Below are 26008 nucleotides of genomic sequence, written 5' to 3'. Positions count from 1 at the left end.
TTTGTCGGAAAATGAGGAGAAAGTAATGGAAAGAGAGATGATATGAGGGCTCCTGAAAAAAAATCTTGATCAAACAACTGATAAATGAAAAAAGAAAACAAATTCAAAATGTTTTGTTTTAAGAAACCTCAGAAGAGACCAATAAGTCTGAATGTCACTTCATGGTTACTAAAACATCGCAAAGTTGAAAATAGAAACATAACTGTGTTAAAATTAATAGAAATTTACCGAAATAGTTAACCATAAGCATAGTTGAACATCCATAACTCTACGTAAAAACAATTATTTTTCATTTAAAAATTTTCTATAATTTTATATTTTGCGCCAAAAATTAAATCAGGACTCTAATGTTTCAGAAAACACCTGAGAAGCAAATCATTGTTTATTAAAAAAAATTACAAAACTGAAAAAAAATCTAAAACTTTTTAGGCTGGATTGAAAATATTGCAATAATATTGCAAGAATCTTGCAAGTTTTTAAGTTCTAAAAATTTTTAAAGTACTTTTGCTTGTTAAAACTATCTTCAATTGAATTGACTTATACAAGAGTTTTGATTAGCAGAACTGATTATGATTTAATTTTATTGAAATACCTATACCTGTATTATAAAAGAGGAGAGTAAAAAAACCAGATTATAGTGGGACTTCTCAAATCCCGTTTTTCCACCGGACTAGAGAGATTTTTCCGACACAACATCAGCCAAGTCATCATTACCATTGTCTGTTTCAGCGTCTTCAAGAATCTAGCAAGATGGATTCAAATCCTGCAAGAAACTTGCATGATGCGTGCAAGAAGTATTCATTCCCTTGCAAGATTGCGTGCTGTTGAAAGTATAATGTTAATTGTTTAAAGTATGGAAAGATATACGTACCTCATCCACGTGCTCATTTACATCTTGGTTATTTATGAAATGAGTGAACGCAACGAGGAGCTAACACGTGCTATTTATACTAGATTTGTCCCCAACTTTTCGTATTGTTATAGGTGATATGATGACCCTTGATCTTTTAGAGAAGTAAATTATCAGAGTAAATAGCTAGTTAAGATCGGATGTCATAACACGTCAAGGAAGTTATAAATTAAAAATGATCACCATGAATGTAAAAGTGCGGTAATTTGGGGTAATAAATATGGACTGAATTTCGTGTTAATCGCCACAGTTGTCAACCATTATTTCTAATTTGACTGTTCGATTACAAGATTTGTCTCTGCGTTCCCATTAACCGACAGGTTATGGGCCCAGAGCTTTTCTAAGTTAAGTAATCAACCCCCATCGTAAATAGAAAAACGTTGTTGCTGCGCCTCTTTGCTACATAGGAGAATCGCTGAAATCACTGGGGGAGGAAGACAGAGAAGACAAGGAGAGACGAGCCTTGTAGTCAAGAAGTGGCCAAGTGAGAGCAGAAGAAGCAAGATTAAGAAGCTTGTGTAACTGGTTGGGGGACTTCAGTTGTGGAGTTGAAAGCTTGTGTGACTGGTTGGGGGACTTCAATTGTCGAGTTGGAAGCTTTTGTAAATGGTTGTGGGACTTCACTTGTGAAGTGAGCAGTTTGTGAAGCTGGTTGGGGAACTTCATCTGTTGAGTCGAGAGCTTGTGTACCTGGTCGGGGGACTTCAATCGTGGAGTGCTAAGTGTGTCTAGCTAAGCAGTGGATTCTGCTTTTGAAGTCAAGAGTGAGTGGAGCTGTTGTGGGGGATCAAAAAGGAGCGCGGAGGTTCAATTGTATAACAGAGCTGTCGGGGAACCAGGATTGCTTAGTATAGCTGAGAACAGCTCAGCTTAAATAACTGTTTCATGTTCAATTGTGTGTGCTGTGCTTCTGTAAGATACAAGTTTGGTCGAAGGACACAAAAGTTGGTGGTAAAGCATTTCTTAATTAGGACTAGGATTAGGGTTCGAGTACATTATCCTCGGAGGGTGTTGGTATCCTCATCGTGCTTAATCGCGGCAGAAAAACCCTGGCCCAATGTCGATGTCCTGCTTTCGATTTTGTCAAGGATACTACAGAACTTGAACAGAACACCAACTTCTAGATTAATTTAGTCAACCAAATCATTTTTGCTTAGTGTTTATTTTTCCTAACAAGTGCTACCATATTACAACAAGTGCTAACCTGGCGCTATAAAGCCTTTTTTTGATACACAAACATAACGACTCACCGCTTCGTCGCCCTATAACACAGCCACCAACAGGTAACAGATTCAAACACGCGTAGAAAGGAAAGAAGTTTTGATCTGAGTCTGAACAAAATTTTTTTCACAGCCCGACCCTTTTTACAAAAGAATATTTACCTAGAGCAGTACTAGCTTAGAAAAACAAAGGACATAATTGGGGCATCATAAGTCTTTGGTTAAGTAGGGAACAATTCAAGCTAAAGAGTTAATTTGAGACGAACGGAAATTAAACGAAAGTAAGACAGGCCTAACAATGAGCTCAAAATTAGAAAGATTGGTATTCAGCGGGCGTGAGGATGATTTCTTGTATTTTGCTTAACAGTTTGAGGCTCGTATTCACTCTTTAAAACTTGGTAACGTTCTTAGTGGAGAGGCCACCTATCTAGAATATGTGCCAGCTGTTAGAAATCATTCTTCCGAAGAGCAACGTAGGCAAGCTATATAAAATGGGAGAGAAGAATTAGAAGAGAAAAAGAAGACATTGTGGTGCGAGTTAGTTCAGGCTTTAGACAAAACATCAGTTCTTTTTCTTAGACCACATAAGGGTGATGGCACTAGTGCTTGGGATGTACTGTGTAAACGCTTCAAAAGTTTTGAGAGACCCCAGCTACACAAATTGATAGCGCAATTAACTAGCCTTAGGAAGACTTCAAGTGAGACTATAGTAGATTATCTCACCAGAGAAGATGATATGCAATACAACTTAACACTAGTGAAGGAAGAAATTAGTGAAAAAATGTTTGTCTCAATAATTCTAAAAGGGCTCCCGAAGGAATATGAAAATTTCGCAACACTCGTGAAATACAGCAAAGACGAGAAAACTCTAGAGGAAATAAAACGAGACCTGATAATGAAAATGTAAAAACCAAAACAGAGCGTATTCTTTAATAAGGAACGGAAATGTTTCTACTGCCAGAAAATGGGACATATCGCAAAAGAATGTAGGTTTAAGAAAACGATTCCTGAACAAACCAAAGCTTCTCAAATGAAATGTTTTAGGTGTGGTGAGCCCGGACATATAATTAAATTTTGTAGAAAGCAACAGAAACCTGAGAAAAAGTTGTAAGTCAAAGCAGGAGAACCAATCAGAGAGGCTCGCAAAATTTAGTTGAGGAGCAGAATTTAGAAGAAGAAGAATTCTTTTCCTTCTTTCAAACGTCGGAAAACAACCTTGCAAATGAGCTAGTCTTGGACTCAGGTGCTACGAGTCATATGATTAAAGACAAAGGTTTATTCATAGATATAGACAAGGAGTATTCTGGTACCATCACTAATGCAAACAGCAGTAAAAGTTCAATTAGTGGGAAAGGAACAGTTGGAATTAAGGTTTCGGATTCCAATGGTTCAGAGCGAAAAATAAGGTTAAGTAATGCGTTGCTTGTTCCGAACAACACAAGGAATCTGGTATCAGTGTAAAAACTTAGAGCAACAGGCAACGAGGTCTTCTTTGGTAGGAATTTAGAAATACGAACTAAGAACGGAACAGTTTTCCCTTTCGAAGAAAGAGATAGTTTATTTATCTGGCACAACATTGATTACGGAGAGCAGTGCAACTTAGCAAATGGAGATCCCCTTAGTTTGTGGCATAAGCGTTTGGGTCATAACAATGTTGAGGACATATACAAATTAAAAGATCACGCAGTGGGGCTAAAAGTAAACGATCATGATTTAGCAAACTGTGAAATATGTCAGCTAAATAAATCGCAGAAACTTCCAGTACAAAAGACTCAGGAACAAGAACAAGTGAAGTCTTAGAAATTGTTCATACCGACCTATTAGGGTTCATCCAACCCGCAGCGGTTGATGGTCACAAGTATGCAATAGGGTTCGTGGATAGTTTTAGCAGATATCAGAAACTATATTTTTTGAGGTCAAGGGACGAGGTCTCTGAAAAGTTTGAACAGTTCTTTGCAGACATAGGGCAACCAGGAACATTAGTTTGTGACGGTGCAGGGAAATATGTGTCAAATGACATAAAACAATTATGTAGACGAAAAGGCGTTAGACTTGAGTTCTCGGCACCGCATACACCACAAGAAAACGGAAAGGTTGAGAGGAATTGGGGGACAATCACCCCAATGGATAGATGTCTCTTAGAGCAGTCAGGTTTAGAAAAAGAGTATTGGCCATATGCATTTAACATGGCAAGTGAGATTAAAAGTTTTTGTTTCCATTCAGGTATTCAGAAGACACCTTTTGAGGCAATGTACAAGAAGAAACCTAACTTAGCATCAATCAAAGTGTTTGGTTGTTCAGCTTTCGTTCATGTTTGAAAAAGTTTCCGTGGTAAGATTGATCGAACTTCTCAAAACGGAATATTCTTAGGGTCTTCAGACAATAGTAAGACTTATCTGGTGGGTATTCCAAATGACAAAGGGGTCTTTACGGTTAGAAAATCTCGCAATGTAACTTTCAACGAAAACGAAATGTTTATTGAAGTCAAAGAAAAGAAGGAGGAGATAGTCAACAAGCATCATTCAGATGGTTACAGAGATTTAAACCCGGTAGCTTTCCCTGGTGAAATTGTTAACAACGAATTGCTACCTAAGTCTATTGATGAAGCAATTAGGGATAAAAACTGGTACGAGGCAATGAAGTTGGAATACAACTCATTAGTGGAAAAAAAGTTTGGGAACTGGTAGAGAACAAGGGAAAAAACCATTGGTAGCCGCTGATACTTTGCTCTTAAGTTTGGTCCTAGTGGGGAAATAACAAGGTATAGGGCAAGATTCGTAGCAAAAGGATTTAGCCAAGTTCCAGGTCGGGATTACAACGAAAACTACTCACCAACAACACGCCTCTCAACAATTCGAGTACTGATAAGCTACGCAGTATATAAAAACACCGAGCTAAAACAAATGGATATCAAAACAGCATACTTAAACGCTGACATCGAAGAAGAAATCTTTATGCAACAGCCCGAAGGGTTTAAAAAGTTTGACAAGCAAGGAAATCCATTAATTTGTAAGCTGAGGAAAAGTTTATATGGATTGAAACAGTCCGGTAGAAATTGGTACTTAACAATCAAAACTTTTCTCAACCAATTAGGTTTCACGCCGGCTATTCAAGATGAGTGTCTTTTCATAAAGAAAGGAGAAAATGGTATAGAGGGAATAGTGTGTCTCTGGGTAGATGATATGGTGATATTAGGGTTGCAGGAAGACTTTTGTGAAAACTTTAAAATTACAGTTATTGAGCAATTTCAAATTAGCAGTTAAGGAGATCTTAGCTGGTTCTTAAATAAAAAAAAAATGAGCGAACACTAAACGAAATTATGCTAAGCCAAGAAGCATATGTAGAAAAATTATTAGAAAAGTTTAACATGAGCGAATCAAAGACACTGGAAACACCTTTAGATGTTAACCTGAAACTATCAAAATTAGATTCACCAGAAATAGGCAGCAATGAGCATAGAGAAATGCAATCATGTGATTATAGGGTTAGATTGGGATATTTGAACTATTTGGCATTAACAATCAGACCAGATATTGCAAACGCAGCCAATTTATTGAGTTCGTTTGTTAAAAATCCTGGAAGGCGACATTGCAATGCGGCAAAAGGGTGTTTACGATACCTAAAAGGTACAAAATCAGAGAACATGGTTTTTAGAAAAAGTGAGAAACTGGAGTTAACAGGATTTTCAGACTCAGATTGGGCAGGCAACATAGGCAATAGAAAAAGTACAAGTGGTTTTTGTTTTAAACTTAGTAATAGTTCAGGTGCAATCAGTTGGGCTAGCAAGTTACAAAAGTGTGTATCTACTTCAACAGCTGAGGCTGAGCTTAATGCCGTAGTAGAGGCCAGTAAAGAAGCAGTACAATTAGTTAAACTATTACGAGAATTAGATTTAGAAATCCAGCAGCCAGTAAACCTCTTTGTAGACAACCAAGCTTGTATTGCTCTAAATAAAAATTCGATGAATCACGGAAAGACAAAGCACTTTTCATTAAAAGTGCACTTCGTTCGGAATTTAGTCCAAAGTCGAGTATTAGAGCTAAACTACTTACCTACCGATCGCATGCCGGCAGACACACTTACAAAAGCATTGGGGAGGACCAAAGTATCACTTTTTCGTGATGTCCTTCTCGGAACAAACACTTAACATGATAGGAGGAGTGTTGAAAGTATAATGTTAATTGTTAGTTGTCAACCATTATTTCTAATTTAACTATTCGATTACAACATTTGTCTCTGCGTTCCCATTAACCGACACGTGCAAGATTCTTGTAAGGGTATAGATTCTTGGATCACTAGGCATGGAACAAAAAAAAACAGTTGAGTAAGTAGTTTTAGTACCCCACTAAAAGTGGTGTCGGAGCAAGACCGTTTGTCTTTTGGAAAGTTGAAATATTGTTTTTTTTACGTGATATCTTTTATGATTTTTGGGGCCTATATCATTTAAAAACGTTGAATAGTTCTTTTAAAAGCTTCAAATCCAACAAAACTGCTTCAGTTCAAATGACGGGTTAGTAATTTGGCACATTTGGCCAATTTTTTCAGCTAATGTTATTTCAAATAAAGGATTTCTTTCTTGAAAACCAGGTTGTCATTTAACATCGATGGCTCAGTATCTGTCATAAGTCCAGTGTGTGAAAATTTGTTGCTGATCGTAGCAATTCTGCAGATGGTAAGGCATGCTCTCACAATCATCAATTGGTTTAATCTTGCATATGTAATTAAAGGATTCTATCATGCCATGCGCGATGATAAATAATTGAAGTTAGCATTCTTGTTATGAAAAAAATTCTAAGGCGTATTTGTAACCTTACTTATATGTAATAAATTTTGGTTCTCATGGTTTAAAAGCTGACAAAAATTGTTTATCGTCAAAGACTTGATGAGATAACTGATTTTCTTATCGCGCCAGTGCTTCAGGAATAATGATTTTTCACTTTTTTACCGAAATGTATGAGACGTTATGAGATTATGCGTCAGTTTACAAGGACTTCGTGAGACATCTCATAAGTCGTAAACGAAAAACAAATTTCGTCTGCTTTTCTGACAAAAACTTTCGAAAACTGCTTATTTAAAGAGCTTACCGAAATATCAGCATGAGAAAAGATTCAAGCCAGGCATCGGTGCTAGTCTTGAATTTTCTCTCGTGCTCAATTTACCGTAAACTCTTGAAGAAAAACCAATTCTACTGCAACAAAATCGAAGAAAAAATTCTTTTTTGTCAAAAAATAACAAATTCTTTCACGTCTTTTTACGGCATGGCTGGTATCTTCAGTTACGGCAAAAAATGTGTGAAAAGTGAAAGAAAAACATTTTGGTCCAACCATAAAAGTTATTATAGGATTTAGGGGCGTCTCCTGTCAGGTCTTTGTCAATCTCTTGCAGAGTTTTCATACGCAGTATTATCTAAACTAGTATTATCTTATAAACTTGTAGGCTTTTCTCGAGTCAATTTATTCTTTTGTCAGAATTTTCCTGCTCTCCTACAATGAAAATATAAGGCTGTATGAGAACAAAATACTATTATAGAGTGGCTGCCAGATGTAGACGATTTAAAGGAAAAGATATAATTAATTTAGGTCAACTTTAAGATTTTTGAAAACAAATTTGGAATCCAGCTTAAAAATTGAGTAAACCTACTCAACAACAATTGGCACTAGTAGACGCTCTTATAGGTTTTAGATCCACGTAATAGCTTTTTAACGACTTCTAGATTGAAACTGTTAGAGTAGAACTTTCAGTACGATAACAACGCTAGTCAGTGTCAGGTATAATTGTTTGAAAATCTATAAACAAAGCTAGAGTATATTCTCAATGGCTGCAGTATACCTGTATACGCTTTCAAGATTGGTATAGATTTTTTATTTTAAAAAAAGATCGGCGGAAGTAACACAAAAAACGCGCAGTCACAAGAATTGAAAATAGCAGATTTCGTTATTTCTAAATGACAGCAGAAAAGAACAATACCCTGGGAAAATTGAACAATAAATCGTTTCATCAGTTTTTCCTGCAAAATATGTTGTGCAAAATATGTTTTTTTTTCAAAATCAGGAGCTCTGAAAAAACTTGGATAAAATAATTTTTCAGTTTTCAAAATTGTTATGCAAAAATCGTAATGTTGAAAAGAGGTCATTATTTGTGAGGAAACAGAAAAACTGCATGATGCAGCTATACAAATTACTATAGGGACTATAGTCCTGAGGCCTGTCAAACTTTTATGCCTTGTCAGAGTAGAATGAACTGCCAGAGTCAGATAGGTAAACTTGTTTAACTCGAGATCTTTTAAAAGCTAAATGACGCTAAATTAGATTTTCATCGACTGCAGTGTGATTGTATACGCTTTCAAGTTTGCAATCGATAATGTTATTACAAGTTATAGCTTGAAATGGACATAGGAGAATTATTCAGGCAGAAATAGAAAACTCGAGAGCTCCAAAAGGCAGACTTAGGGAACTTTTCGACTTCATTCAAAGTTGCAAACAAATGTTTCAAACTGGTTGGATGACATATTAGCTTTCTTTATCCTGAATGTTTTACGTCTCCGGTTGCTTTTTTAAACAGTCAACATTTTGAGACCAGAATTTGAGAACGAGGAGAAGACTGAGTTTTTTTACTGAGTGCTGGAACCTCATTTTCTGTTTGGTTTTTCTAAAAAGGCTAGAATCTTGGAAAGGCGGGCAAATTTCTTAGCATTTTGTAACAAGTTTACAACATCGAGGGATAATAATCATAGAAAGAACATATATCCATATAAGATATACAAAATTTTTAGAATGATCTTGAAATGGCTAGTAACAACCATAAATGGTTACTAAGAAACCACTTAAGATCTCATTGTATTCACAAAATTTCCAAAATAATCATGACTTAAAGTTATGTTTTCCAAGAACACTGAATGAGATAGTCTTAATTAAGTTTTTTGGTTTTAAACGCCGGATAAAAATTGAGACTAAGACCTGGAAACTATTGACAGCAAAATCTGATGTTTCTTACATTTTTGTCAATATTTAACATGGTTTAGAAGTTGATTTTTAGAATTCATGTTTAGATAGATTGCGGGTTACAAAATGTCATGGTCTTGTTTATTATCCTTTATCAATCAAGCTTTAAATATCCAATGGTAAATTTTCGAAACCAATTAATATATATTAAGTTTTCTCACGTTCGTGATTATACTGACCCATTTTTAAAATCATGAGAATTCAACCGCTAAAAAAGTTATACTACTTTAAACATTTGTAATTTTTCCGCCTAGACAAGTTGCTGTCTTTATAAATCCTTGGTGCTCAATTCGGATATTTGAAAAGAAAAGAAAACGACGCTGAGGGTATTTATTTTGATATTTTCCCTGGTGACTCAGAAATTGATTTAGGTATATTTCATGCTAGAAAAAAAGAGTAGATCTGCAATTCAGTTTTAGATATGGTAACAAACGACTGTTTTTGAGAAATTATACACATTTTCTGTTAGAATATCGATCAAACTATAGTCTTAAACTTAGTGAGAATTAGAGAGAAAGTTTAACTTATCAGATTAGAAAGACAAAAGCAAATTGGTATTGATCAGAGCATTTAAACAAGGCGGCTCGGTAATTTGCGATCGCACATAAGGTTCTGACCCCGCTCATCCACAATTTTGGTAAAATTGTCTACCAAATGAGGAACAGATAGAAAAAAAAACAAAAAATTCAAGTATTTTTCAAAAAAAAACTGGTGTAGGAACGAAAAGATAGCCTCCAAAGCAAATAACTCAGTGGAGTAAAAAAATGATGCATTAGATTGATGAGATATGCCGATATTAAGAAAGCGAGAGGCGATGAACGGCAAAATCAAAACAACAACAACAAACATTAATTACATCAAAAAAAATTTATGTCCGTTTTAAAAAACAAAACTTAATAACAAAGTCAATATAGCGTCAGGTAAAACTGAAAATAAACAAAATAATTTTTAATTTACCAGAAAAAAATGGTTTTTCACGAGTTCATAATAAAGCTTGGTAACAATTAGACAAAAAAGAACAGAGTCTTTAAAGTTAGAAAATTCGTTGAATTTAAAAAAAAACAATTAACTTCAAAGTAATGAAAACCGTTAGGAACCAACTAAGATATCCCATAGGTTAACAATTACCAATGTTCTATAGAAGGGAATTAAGAACCCTTGGTATTCAATTTTTCATGCAGTTAAGAAAAGAACAACCCATAGACAACAAACTAAAAATCAATTAAAACTTGCCAGAAATTGCTTTGGAAGCTTTAAAGCCATAATTTGGCCCCCAAAATATGTTTGATTGCACCATCGTCGAACATCGATAATGTAATATGTGGACGCTCATAAATGAAAATAAGCAACAATTAGACAAAAAAAAAGCAAAATTATGTAATACTTTTTTTTCGAAAAAAGTTTATTTCAAAAGACATGAAAGCCATTAATTACAAAATGATAAAGTTGAATAGGTTCGTCCATTCTTCCAAAGGAAGTCCTTGAGACCTGCAATTATCCAGAATATGTCGTACGTCTACAAAAAGAACGTCAAATATGACAAAAATCAAAAAATCATTTACTTTTTTGTGAAAAACCAGTGTGGAAGCCAGTAAAGTCATAACGAATTCTCTTAAAACATTAGATTTTGTGACACCAATCTCCTTTGACACCTTCCTTTGAAACGTATTACGTGAAATCTCTTTAACGGAACTAGGTAACAATTAGACCAAAAAGAAAAAAAGCAAGATTATGTAAAACTTGCTTTTATCGAAAAAAAACTTATTTACAAAGACATGAAAGCCATTAATTACAAAATGAGAAAATAAATAGGATCGTTTATTCCTCTAAAGGAAGCCCTCGAGACCTGCAATTATCCAGAACATGTCTTACGTCTACAAAAAGAACGTCAAATATGACAAAAATAAAAAATTAATTTACTTTTTTTTGTGAAAAACCCGTGTCGAAGCCAGTAAATTCATAACAAATTCTTTAAAAACATTAGACACCATTCTTTTTTGACACCTTCCCTTGACGAAAAATAATGTCATCTTTAACCTTTAATTAACGAGACCAGGTAACAAACAGACAATAAAAGGAACAAAATTGCGAAGTTGAAATGTTTTAATTTTTATTTTGAAAGAACAATTGTTTTCAAAGTCACGAAAGCTATTATCTATCTTCTAATATCAGAAAATCGGCTCATCTACTCTTCCAGGAAAAACCAATCAAACCGGGTCATTGTACAGGAAATTAAATACGACTAAAAAGACAAAGTAAAAACGACAGTTAAAGACAAAATTAAAATTTGAAGTAAATTCTTCGAGAAAGTACTGTCGAAGCGGTAAAGAACCGCAATCTATATCTTTAAGGATTAAAAACTTATCAGTTGTGTGATATTTTGAACGCGAAAAATGTGATATATGAACTGACAATAACGTGATAATTTGACAAAACTAGAAAACATGAAAAATGGGCAAATACCTAAAAATTAAAAAAAATTTGAAATCTAGTAGTATCAAAGCCAGAACACCATGACTTAAGGCGTAAAACCGCAATAAAGACTAAATTTGAATTCCGCAGAAAGAAGGAGCACTCTCTGATTGCTGACACTAAGCTACAGGTTGACCAAATTAAGGGAAAAAAGGAGGCAAAGTTCAATAAGCCATTTTTTATTTAAAAATCAAATATTTTAAAAGTCAAAGCGACCAAAAGCTTTCAAGCAATCAATTAGATAAATTATTTGCGAGCTAATTAGGAAGCCAATAGGACCTATCACTAGTGAGCTTTGATTTGACATGTTCTGTTATTTAATTAATATAAAAAAGATCGAACTTTTTTTTAAAAAAACCGACTGACGACAATCCGAATTATTTTTGGATTGTAACGGTCCAAGATTGGCAAAGAACTAGTCCTGCTAATGTTGATTGTCCATTAGGAAAATTTAATTTCTGGAATGTCATTGATATAGATATTTTGTTAGTTAAAAAATCAAAAATAAATGCTGCGTTTTTGATAATCAGCGAATAAAGATAGCAAAAAACGGCAAAGTTTTATTTACAGAGCACTCTCAACGGAAGTTGAAGTGGAATTAGACTCCTTTTCATTCTACAAAGATTGTGTTAGTGGTGTTTGGGTGTGCATTTCCTGCAAATTTAATCAGAGTGGACTAAAGAAACTTATTTCGTGCTGTTTTTGATGAAAAAGTCTGAACTTTGTGAAATTTTTAGCCCAAATTTGTGACAAAAAATTTAATGAAAATAGCCGACAATGTATTTTGTCTTTAACCGTAAAACCAACAACATTTTCTTGAAAAATTTTTTTTTAATTTTATCAAAATTGGCAAATTTTTAGTCAAAAATTCCGAAAAAAAGGGGTCTTTAAGGTTAGAAAATCTCGCAATGTAACTTTCAACGAAAACGAAATGTTTATTGAAGTCAAAGAAAAGAAGGAGGAGATAGTCAACAAGCATCATTCAGATGGTTACAGAGATTTAAATCCGGTAGCTTTCCCTGGTGAAATTGTTAACAACGAATTGCTACCTAAGTCTATTGATGAAGCAATTAGGGATAAAAACTGGTACGAGGCAATGAAGTTGGAATACAACTCATTAGTGGAAAAAAAGTTTGGGAACTGGTAGAGAACAAAGGAAATAAACCCATTGGTAGCCAGTGAAACTTTGCTCTTAAGTTTGGTCCTAGTGGGGAAATAACAAGGTATAGGGCAAGATTCGTAGCAAAAGGATTTAGCCAAGTTCCAGGTCGGGATTACAACGAAAACTACTCACCAACAACACGCCTCTCAACAATTCGAGTACTGATAAGCTACGCAGTATATAAAAACACCGAGTTAAAACAAATGGATATCAAAACAGCATACTTAAACGCTGACATCGAAGAAGAAATCTTTATGCAACAGCCCGAAGGGTTTAAAAAGTTTGACAAGCAAGGAAATCCATTAATTTGTAAGCTGAGGAAAAGTTTATATGGATTGAAACAGTCCGGTAGAAATTGGTACTTAACAATCAAAACTTTTCTCAACCAATTAGGTTTCACGCCGGCTATTCAAGATGAGTGTCTTTTCATAAAGAAAGGAGAAAATGGTATAGAGGGATTAGTGTGTCTCTGGGTAGATGATATGGTGATATTAGGGTTGCAGGAAGACTTTTGTGAAAACTTTAAAAATACAGTTATTGAGCAATTTCAAATTAGCAGTTAAGGAGATCTGAGCTGGTTCTTAAATAAAAAAAATTGAGCGAACACAAAACGAAATTATGCTAAGCCAAGAAGCATATGTAGAAAAATTATTAGAAAAGTTTAACATGAGCGAATCAAAGACACTGGAAACACCTTTAGATGTTAGCCTGAAACTATCAAAATTAGATTCACCAGAAATAGGCAGCAATGAGCATAGAGAAATGCAATCATGTGGTTATAGGGTTAGATTGGGATGTTTGATATATTTGGCATTAACAAGTAGACCAGATATTGCAAACGCAGCCAATTTATTGAGTTCGTTTGTTAAAAATCCTGGAAGGCGATATTGCAATGCGGCAAAAGGGTGTTTACGATACCTAAAAGAAACAAAATCAGAGAAGATGGTTTTTAGAAAAAGTGAGAAACTGGAGTTAACAGGATTTTCAGACTCAGATTGGGCAGGCAACATAGGCAATAGGAAAAGTACAAGTGGTTTTTGTTTTAAACTTAGTAATAGTTCAGGTGCAATCAATTGGGCTAGCAAGTTACAAAAGTGTGTATCTACTTCAACAGCTGAGGCTGAGCTTAACGCCGTAGTAGAGGCCAGTAAAGAAGCAGTACAATTAGTTAAACTATTACGAGAATTAGATTTAGAAATCCAGCAGCCAGTAAACCTCTTTGTAGACAACCAAGCTTGTATTGCTCTAAATAAAAAATCGATGAATCACGGAAAGACAAAGCACTTTTCATTAAAAGTGCTTTTCGTTCGGAATTTAGTCCAAAGTCGAGCATTAGAGCTAAACTACTTACCTACCGATCGCATGCCGGCAGACACACTTACAAAAGCATTGGGGAGGACCAAAGTATCACTTTTTCGTGATGCCCTTCTCGGAACAAACACTTAACATGATAGGAGGAGTGTTGAAAGTATAATGTTAATTGTTAGTTGTCAACCATTATTTCTAATTTAACTATTCGATTACAACATTTGTCTCTGCGTTCCCATTAACCGACACGTGCAAGATTCTTGTAAGAGTATAGATTCTTGGATCACTAGGCATGGAACAAAAAAAACAGTTGAGTAAGTAGTTTTAGTACCCCACTAAAAGTGGTGTCGGAGCAAGACCGTTTGTCTTTTGGAAAGTTGAAATATTGCTTTTTTTACGTGATATCTTTTATGATTTTTGGGGCCTATATCATTTAAAAACGTTGAATAGTTCTTTTAAATGCTTCAAATCCAACAAAACTGCTTCAGTTCAAATGACGGGTTAGTAATTTGGCACATTTGGCCAATTTTTTCAGCTAATGTTATTTCAAATAAAGGATTTCTTTCTTGAAAACCAGGTTGTCATTTAACATCGATGGCTCAGTATCTGTCATAAGTCCAGTGTGTCCAGACTTTTGTGAAAACTTTAAAAATACAGTTATTGAGCAATTTCAAATTAGCAGTTAAGGAGATCTGAGCTGGTTCTTAAACAAAAAAAATTGAGCGAACACAAAACGAAATTATGCTAAGCCAAGAAGCATATGTAGAAAAATTATTAGAAAAGTTTAACATGAGCGAATCAAAGACACTGGAAACACCTTTAGATGTTAGCCTGAAACTATCAAAATTAGATTCACCAGAAATAGGCAGCAATGAGCATAGAGAAATGCAATCATGTGGTTATAGGGTTAGATTGGGATGTTTGATATATTTGGCATTAACAAGTTCTTTTAAATGCTTCAAATCCAACAAAACTGCTTCAGTTCAAATGACGGGTTAGTAATTTGGCACATTTGGCCAATTTTTTCAGCTAATGTTATTTCAAATAAAGGATTTCTTTCTTGAAAACCAGGTTGTCATTTAACATCGATGGCTCAGTATCTGTCATAAGTCCAGTGTGTGAAAATTTGTTGCTGATCGTAGCAATTCTGCAGATGGTAAGGCATGCTCTCACAATCATCAATTGCCTTAATCTTGCATATGTACTTAAAGGATTCTATCATGCCATGCGCGATGATAAATAATTGAAGTTAGCATTCTTGTTATGAAAAAAATTCTAAGGCATATTTGTAACCTTATTTATATGTAATAAATTTTGGTTCTCATGGTTTAAAAGCTGACAAAAATTGTTTATCGTCAAAGACTTGATGAGATAACTGATTTTCTTATCGCGCCAGTGCTTCAGGAATAATGATTTTTCACTTTTTTACCGAAATGTATGAGACGTTTTGAGATTATGCGTCAGTTTACAAGGACTTCGTGAGACATCTCATAAGTCGTAAACGAAAAACAAATTTCGTCTGCTTTTCTGACAAAAACTTTCGAAAACTGCTTATTTAAAGAGCTTACCGAAATATCAGCATGAGAAAAGATTCAAGCCAGGCATCGGTGCTAGTCTTGAATTTTCTCTCGTGCTCAATTTACCGTAAACTCTTGAAGAAAAACCAATTCTACTGCAACAAAATCGAAGAAAAAATTCTTTTTTGTCAAAAAATAACAAATTCTTTCACGTCTTTTTACGGCATGGCTGGTATCTTCAGTTACGGCAAAAAATGTGTGAAAAGTGAAAGAAAAACATTTTGGTCCAACCATAAAAGTTATTATAGGATTTAGGGGCGTCTCCTGTCAGGTCTTTGTCAATCTCTTGCAGAGTTTTCATACGCAGTATTATCTAAACTAGTATTATCTTATAAACTTGTAGGCTTTTCTCGAGTCAATTTATTCTTTTGTCAGAATTTTCCTGCTCTCCTACAATGAAAATATAAGGCTGTATGAGAACAAAATACTATTATAGAGTGGCTGCCAGATGTAGACGATTTAAAGGAAAAGATATAATTAATTTAGGTCAACTTTGAGATTTTTGAAAACAAATTTGGAATCCAGCTTAAAAATTGAGTAAACCTACTCAACAAAAATTGGCACTAGTAGACGCTCTTATAGGTTTTAGATCCACGTGGTAGCTTTTTAACGACTTCTAGATTGAAACTGTTAGAGTAGAACTTTCAGTACGATAACAACGCTAGTCAGTGTCAGGCATAATTGTTTGAAAATCTAAACAAAGCTAAAGTATATTCTCAATGGCTGCAGTATACCTGTATACGCTTTCACGATTGGTATAGATTCTTTTATAAAAAAAAGATAGCCTGAAATAACACAAAAAATGCGCAGTCACAAGAATTGAAAATAGCAGATTTTGTTATTTCTAAATGACAACAGAAAAGAACAATACCCTGGGAAAATTGGACAATAAATCGTTTCTTCGGTTTTTCCTGCAAAATAGGTCGTGGAAAATATGTTTTTTTTCAAAATCAGGTGCTCTGAAAAACTTGGATAAAATCATTTTTCAGTTTTCAAAATTGTTATGCAAAGATTGTAATGTTGAAACGAGGTCATTATTTGTGAGGAGACAAAAAACTATATGATGCAGCTATATAAATTACTATAGGGACTATAGTCCTTATGCCTGCCAAACTTTTATGCGTTGTCAGTGTAGAATGAACTGCCAGAGTCAGATAGGTAACTTGTTTAATTCGAGATCTGTCAAAAGCTAAATGACGCTAAATTAGATTTTCATCGACTGCAGTGTGATTGTATACCCTTTCAAATTTGCAATAGATATGTTATTACAAGTTATAGCTTGAAATGGACACAGGAAAATTATTCAGGCGACTTCGTTCAAAGTAGCAAACAAATGTTTCAAACTGGTTCGGTGACAAATTTGTATACTTTAACCTGAAAGTTTTATGCCACCCGCTGGATATTTAAGCAGTCAACAATTGCAGACCAGAATTTGAGAACGAGGAGAAGACTGAGTTTTTTACTGAGTGCTGGAACCTCATAGTCCGTTTGGTCGTTTCTACAGATGCTAGAATCTTGGAAAGACTGGCAATTTTCTTAGAATTTTGCAAATTGATATTTACTGATCTTTACTTATAGTCAATAATCATACTTTTGAGGCGACAATTTTATAATTTTTAGTCAGAGAAGTCCCCAAATCTGTATTTTTGAATCAAAATTTTTGTTGCATCTTAAATTTGCTAGTAATTTTCATAGAATACAGATTCTTACAGTTCTTTCAGGTTCTCACAGGCAGCAAATCGAGAATCTAAAAAAAGATAGATGACAATTTAGCAAACTAAATGACCGTGCTGGCTTGAAGAAGATCAATTCAGAAGCGTATATTGTTGCAGACAAAACTCTCAGCAAATGATAAAATTTTTTGTCAAAATGAAGGCAATGGAAAGCAATAAAGAACAGGACCAATAGATTGAGTCTTACGGGGAAGTCAAAAACTTGCCAGATTAAAAAAGTTTACAATATCCAGGGATGATAATCATAGAAAGAACATATATGGCTCCACATAAGATACACAAAATTTCTTAGTATGATTTTGCAATGGCTAGTAACAACCATAAATGGTTACTAAGAAACCACTTAAGATCTCATTGTATTCACAAAACTTCCAAAAAATCATGGCTTAAAGTTATTATTTCCAAGAACACTGAATGACTTAGTCTTAATTAAATTTTTTGCTGTTCAGCGCCGGATAAAAATTGAGACTAAGACCTGGAAACTATTGGCAGCAAAATCTGATGTTTCTTACATTTGTGATCATATTCAACATGGTTTAGAAATTGATTTTTAGAAATCATGTTTAGATAGATTGCAGGTTACAAAATGTCATGGTCTCGTTTATTATCCTTAATCAATCAGGCTTTAAAAATCCAATGGTAAATCTTCGAAATCAATTAATACATATTAAGTTTTCTCACGTTCGTGATTATACTGACCCATTTTTAATCTCATAAGAATTCAACCGCTAAAAAAAAATTATACTTTAAACATTTGTAATTGTTCCGCCTATATAAGTTGCTGTCTTTATAAATCCTTGGTCCTCAATTCGGATATTTGAAAAGAAAAGAAAACGACGCTTAGGGTCTTTACTTTGATATTTTCCCTGGTGACTCAGAAATTGATTTAGGTCTATTTAATGCTAGAAAAAACAAGGCGGCTCGGTAATGTGCGTACGCACATAATGTTCCGACCCCGCTCATCCACATTCTTGACGTAATTGGCTGCCAAATGATGAAGAGATAGAAAATTTTTAAAAACATATACATCGTTCAACAAACAAGCAATGAAATACGATAATGCCACCCTAGAGAGCCGATGAAAATTGTTGATAACAGAACCACTAGAATTGACATTAAAAAAATCAAACATAAACATTTATGACCAAAAATCGATGTCTATAATTAAAAAAATCATAACCAAAATCAAACTCGCATCACATAAAAACAAAAACAAAACAAGTTAATCTGTATTTCATTAGAAAAGATACAGAACTTGTCCCCAATGCCACTGGTTAGCAGGTCGACATCAAGTCATAACAGACATTAGATAACAACCAAAAAAAGTCTAGTTTCTTTTATGCCTTTTGAAAACTAACTGGATCCTTGATTGGGGAAAGTTAGTCATTGGGCTACAAAAAGTATAAGAAATGAAAGCGAAACCCAAGAAGTCCACAAAATTTTTACGAAAAAAATGGTCAGAGCCATAAAGACAAGGAGCTTAACTCTGAAACCCTGATGTAATCTCGTTGAAACTCGTCTACTGTTATTAGTGTCACTTAACCAATGGTAACTAACATTATTAGGATAATGTGATAAGATTTCAAAAGGAACCAAAAATAGGAAAACTGTCCAAAAATTAAAAAAAAATTTTGAAAACCAGTGGCATTGAAGTCTTAAAAATATTAGGTAGGAGATAAAACCGGAGACCAGACTAAATTTGTACGCAGTAGAAAATAAAGGGCACTGTCACTACTCAGACTGACTACCAGTTCACGAAATAAAGTTTAGGATTGGTTAATGTTCAGAAAGAATTTTCAAAAAAATATTGTTAAAGTATTCACACCCATTCAAATGACTAGCTTTCAACGAAAGTCAATAAAGCCGCTCAAGAATAAACCGATGTGAGGACATTGACGTTAGTTATTCATATGTAATCAATAACACATCTCAATATGTCTTATGACTATGAAAACAACAACAAAAAAAGACAAAAACCAAAAAATCAGTAGAAAAGTGCAAGAAGAAAGTGTCCAAGCCATTTATTGCATAAATTATTCACTGAAAACTTCATTGCTGATCCACTGAAGGTCATTTCGAAGACAATAGGAGCTATCAAATTTTGGATTTTGTGATAAGAGTACAAAAGAAACCAATAATACAAAAATATCCAAACATCTAAAAAAAAATTTGTTTTTGAAATCTTGTCAACTGAGTCATAGGACCAATAGTTACAAAATAAAAACGCTAACCAGATTAATTTTGATTGCAGTAGAATAGAAGGGGTCCTGTCACTACTGAGACTGACTAACAGTTCACGAAAAAAAGTCTTAACACCCATTAAAATCACTAGCTTTCATTGGAAGTCAATAAATCCGCTCAATTATAGCCCCATGGGAGAACAATGACGTTTGCTATTCATAGGTAATCAATAACACATCGCAATAGGTCTTATGACTATGAAAACAACAACAAAAACGGACAAAAACAGAAAAATCAATAGAAAAGTGCGAGAAGAAAGTGTCGAAGCCATTTATCTCATAAATTTTTCAGTGAAATTTTTATCAGTGATCCAATGTACGTGTTTTCTAAGCCAATAAGAGCTATCAATTTTGAATAATGTGACATGAGTTCGAAAGTAACCAATAATACGAGAATAACTAACAAAAATTTTTAATAAAAATGAGATTTTGTGTCAGTGAAGCCATATATCCAATAGTTAGTAGATAACAGCACTAACCAGATAAAATTTGGTTGCAGTACGAAGGAAGAGGGTCCTATCACTATTGGGACTGACTAACAGTTCACGAAAAAAAGTTTATGATTGGTTACTGTTCAAAAAATTTTTTGAGAAGTTAGTCTTAAAGTTTTAACAGCCAATAGCTGTTCACTCGATATGTAACACTAGTTACGTTCATTTAATGCTCAATGCGGAATATATTGCAGCTTTAGTTGATTAGTTCATGCCATAGGACTCCAAAAAATTAGTACATCGTCAAAAAAAACCAAATTTTCATTTAAAATTACGAAAACTCAATGTCGAAGCCAAAAAAAAAACATGAGCAATTGCTTGAAAACAAATTTTTGAGATTAAAAGAACCTCTATATGAAAAGTGACTAGTCTCTAGGTGACTTAAAAAAACAAAAAAAAAACTGAAAAATTTTTTAAAAAAGCTCTCTCAATCAGAATGCGATTTTTCTTTATAGTGAACTTCCCTATGATAACAGACCTAGTTTTTTTATCGCCTTCAGTCTATTAGGAACACACAATTGCTTCATTTTTTGGCATGAAATGTAAGTTTTGAAATGCTATTTTAATAGAAAATATCTTAGTTTGAAGTAAAAAATTACACTAAAAGTGAACAAAAGCATGCCAAATATCTCGTGTTCACACAAAACTTCAATCCTCGATAACTCCATGAAAAAATAGCGAAATTCAAAAACAAATCTTCTTAATTTTGAATTCTACGCTGGACCAGTTTTTTAATGATACCACTCACATTTTTCTACGATGAATATATCGATCGGCCAAAATTGACTGAACAAAAAAACCCATTTGATTATATAGTTCCTCCCCCCACAAGTGGGTCGGAACAAAAAACGAGTAGATGTGCAATTCAGATTTAGATATGGTAACAAACTTAACTGTTCTTGAGAAATTGTACACATTTTCAGAACAAAATTACTAAAGTGATACTTAACTTCAATGATTGGTTGGAAGTTTTCAAGAAGAAAAGAGCGCTGAGGAAAGCAAAAAATCATATTAATAATAATAATATATACCTGAACGAGCCACTACCTGAAATCGAGACAGATAAAAAATGAAAAGGTAGAAAGAAATATGATTGTCAGTACCCATAACTGCAGTGTCTCTGTTTTGGTTGATCGAGGAGGCCAAAAACCAACATACAAAAAGTCAATGATGTTGAAGAGTTGGATAATGTTTTGGCAGTGAAGAACAATACGTACAACGCGAGGTCAAACAACAATGACCATTATTCACCGGCTAACAAAAAGCAGAATACAAGACAATACTGACAATGACAAATACTTCATAATATCCGAAGTCTTGGTGAAACTCAATAATCTTTGTTAAAATTTTACAATAACTGAACTGTTATTAACACAGAACTTAACATGTGGTTAATTTTATTAACAGCGCTAGAGATCAATTAGAATGGTCTAAGATTAACTTAGTGTGTTTTTTCTTCCGAAAGCGTGACTGTCTTTCTTCCGATTTCCGCATGTTCTCATTAGCAAACTGCGATGTACGCAGTTTTGCTGATGGCGAGAGATGTTTACACTATACTAAAAAACTCTGTGATTTCCACAGTGGAAGCAAAAAGAGAAAAGAAAAGAATAAAACAACTTTTTATTATTTTTTTCCTCCCTTCTTTAAACTGCTTGTAATTAAAACAATTTATTTGATAAAAAATTTGAAGATCTTAAAAAAACAATGAAGAAGACGATGGTTTTGATTGGCTTAAATTTGCTGCCAAAACGCGTTGCTCTTTTATTTCTTAAAGTGACATCTCAGATGTCCACTAAAAACAATGAAAAAAACTCAATACTTCTGCAAAATATAAGATTACTGTCGAAAAAATTTTGAATAATTCAAAATATTTCAAGAAAGTGAGAAACAGGCAATTGCGATTTGCTTAAAATAAACGTGGCTAAAGCCTAAAGATAACAAACAAATTTTTATCTAGCAAATTACAGCAGCTCATTTAGCTCGGAAAGAAAAAAGAGGAGTCGTGGCGTTGGAATATTTGTAAATTGCGCGGCTAATGCAAAATTGCCTTCAAAATTGGAAAAAAAAGTATCAATTCAGGCTATATCATTTCTGATAAATTTTAAAAGGACTGAAATAGTTATAACCTGTGTATATATACCACCAAACTGCACCAATGAAGCTACGCTTTCAACTTTAGGAAATTATTTAGATGAAATAGTTCTCAAACACAATAACAATTATTTACCTTGTGGAGACCTGAAAATTGAATTTTTTACAAAGGAAAAAAATATAACAAGCTAATATCAACACTTAGCGCTATTGGGCTCTTTTTGTGTCATCACAAGATGCAACAAGAGAAACCAACTACTCAAAAACGTTACATGATGTGTTTTTTACGAATTTCAAATCCTCTCAAAAAGTACTGAAAACAGCTGTAAGCGATCGCTAACATTAAACTACAATTTTTTGAAAATACAAAGTTTTCCAACAAAAAATGTAATAAGATAAGAGTATGGTCAAAATTACATAATACAGATAATCTGAATCAAATAAGAGCAGAAATTGTGTCTTACGGCAACTTTCTGCTCAAGAAAAAATGAAATTTCATCAATTGCAACGAGTCATTGATTAAATTCCAAGACTTTTTAAACACTGAACTGAACAAAATAATTCCGGAAGAAACCCATCTGTTAGAAACAAGAGAAAGTGGATCGACAACGAAGTAAAAAACGCTGCTACAGAAAACATCACTTCAGGCAATTATATTTATAAGAAAAATCTTCATCAGCCAAAGCAAAATATGAAAATCAATCCAAAATAGTTAAGAAACTTGTCAGGAAAAAGATGAGACAGTACTATCAAACAAAAATAAATAAAAAAGCTGGTCAAAACACTCGAAATTTTTTTTGATGCTGTAATATAAATATTGGGTGAATCCAAAAACCTAGAGATCAAGGAGGTGGATTCAAAACTGGAATTGTTTAATAATTTCTTTGCAGATATAGGAAAAGACCTACAGAAAAATTTAGTGCTAAACGCAATGGACCTACACAAAACAAATGTCAAAAGTCTCTTTCACCAAATAACAACAATAGCGGAGATAAGCAAAATTTTTTGAGTAATATGAAAAACAAATGCAATGTAGATGCTTTCAATTTGAATAACCATTGCATACGGTTGCTTGCGCCATCAGTTTCACCCCCTCTCTGCAAAGTCTTCAACTCCTGTCTAAAATTTGGTTTGTTTCCTGATTGCCTGAAAATTGCAAAAGTTATCTTAATATTCAAGGAAGGGGACGAAAGTGATCTATCTAATTATCGTCCGATATCACTGCTACCGGTGGTAAGTAATTTTTTGAAAAAATTATCTTCACCAGAGTTTTTGTTTTCTTTAATAAAGAAAAGTGTTAAATGAAATTCAATTTGGTTTGAGACAAAACCGCAGCACAATTGACGCACTGGCGGAACTCAGCAAACATGTTCTATTAAATTGGCTAAATAGTAAACAAAATACGATCAGTATTTTCATTGACCTCAAAAAAGCCTCTGACACCGTGGACCACCAGATCTGATTAGCAAAGTGCTCAAGTTATGGTCTAAAAGGACATGTTTTGAAATTTTTGAAGTCCTATTCGAGCAGAAGACTTCAGTACATTGAAATAAGCTCGAAGAAGTCATCTATGAGGAGCATAGAAATTGGTGTCCCACAAGGCTCAATAATGGATCATTTGCTTTTTATTATATACTTAAAGGATCTGACCCTAGAAACATCTGACATAAAATCCAACCTCTATGCAGATGACACTGTAGTTTATACAAAAAGTGAACTCAATACAAATGAAACTAAAATCAATGTAATGCTTCAGAAAACAGCCTCCTGGTTGAATAGAATTCGACTGACTTTAAACGTTGAGAAGACAAAAAGCGTCAATTTTTCGGAAAGAGTGCAGAAGAAGTCTAAAAGGGTGTATATTAACAGAAAAACAACCCAAAATATTGAAACTCGTAAGTATCTAGGGATTCAGGTTGACCATAAATTAAGTTTTCAAGAACAAGGTTATTATTTAACGAAAAGAACGTTAGGTTTCTGCTCTCTCTACCGAATTAAGAAGGTCCTAACAACAAATCAGTTAGTTCGAGTCTATCGAACATATGTGCAACCAGCAATTTAATACGGAGTCATATTTTACGCTAACACAAGCAATCAAGTACTCAAACCCCTGAATCAAATGGTGAAAAGAATAGCCTGAATCATAACATTCAAAAAAAGTTTGACTCCATAACAAGTAAGCGGAAAGAACTGCTACTCTATAATGTAACAGAGCTCCACCTGTCTGAAATACTCAAAATGTCAATAAAAGTAATACGAAAAAAATGTGAAAACCCAGTTTTAAAAAACTCTATCTCAATGGAGGAGCTTCTCAAAATAGCAAATGCGTGAAACAGTTCCCGCAAATTGTGTTTATTTAAGAACAAGTTTGAAAACTTCTCACGGCAACCAAAAGTTCGTAAAATGGTTAATTGCTTGCTAAACTTTTTTCCCAATTTTGTCAACTTTATTTTTGATCTCTCAAAGCGGCAAGTAAAGGACGTTTGTCACAAATTTTTGGACTTATATATTATTGACAACGATGAGTTGCTATCATGCTTTAAAATGTAAGAACGAACCGAGTACTAAACTCCAAGCTTCCTCCAACTTTTTTAATTGTATCTAGTAAAATTTTCATAATCTTTACATATAATCTTTGATGTTTACAATCTCTTTCGCTAGAGACACTTGAAAACAGGCCAACCTTGTCCTGAAAGTGTTCTCCTGGAGTATTAATTGCATAAATGAATTTCGATATTAACTTCTTAATGTAAAAGAGCAAGTTTTTTTTTCTAATCAATACTCTGGAAACAATTTATTATTATTATCTGAGCTTACTTCAAAATTTTCAGTTCTCTGTGTAATAGTTCTTTGATAGTGTACTTGTCATTAGCGGACAAACCCGCTTATCAAAGACAACTGTTTCTGAATTGCATCACTGGGAAATTTTTAGACAACTTGCCTCGTTCAGCTCGGTTATTGTAGTTAAATTTATTTGAGGTTCGACGATTGTGAGTGGTGTAGAACTTGAAACGCTTACTTAAACTATTGAATTAAATTTTGCCTTTTATTGTATTTTGACTATTATTGAATAAAATTTTAGTTGTACACTAGACTCTCTCGGAGGTAATTTTAATTTTTATATATTTTAAACTCGCCCATTTATTTCGAGTTTACAAATGACAGCAGAGCTCGAGGTATGCATTGATGATCAGACCCCTCCAAAAAATTATCAGCGACTATCAGATTTCGGCTTGTTTTACAAAATTCCTCATTCGTTCACCCGATTTAGACATTGTGGGTTCGTCGTATGAACGGGTTTTTACCGTCGAGACCAATGAGAGACCCCTAAATTGTTAGCAACTACCCTCGAGGCCCGAGTAGTCTGAAACATTTTCTCGATAAAGTATGATAATACTGTCTGTCGTGAAAGTAACAACGCATTAAAAAACAAAAGTTTTGCAAGTTTTCACAAAGTGATCATTACACTCCATGTGTTTGGATTCGACGGGGGGGGGGTTATAATAAAGCGCAGCAAAATTACTGTGTTCTGTTTTAAAAAAACTGGTTATTTTTTTCCTATAGGCTCTGACGGTGAAACATATACGGCACTGACGTACTTTGACACAAATTTACGATCGGCCCCCTGGAGAAGAAACTGGACAGCATGAAAATAGAGCAGAATATTTCTCACGGCACGGATTCAAGCTCAAAAATAAGATAAGAAACAATTCAAAAGGCTCAATTATTCAAAAGCAGATACAACAAACGCAAAGATATCTCTCAATTTCATAGTAGTCATATGACGATCATAAAATCATACA

Source organism: Convolutriloba macropyga, chromosome 4, assembly GCF_964194025.1.
Source record: "Convolutriloba macropyga chromosome 4, txConMacr16.3, whole genome shotgun sequence".
NCBI lineage: Eukaryota > Metazoa > Xenacoelomorpha > Acoela > Convolutidae > Convolutriloba > Convolutriloba macropyga.
The sequence above is the reverse complement of the archived record's forward strand: the minus strand, read 5'-3'. Positions refer to the sequence as shown.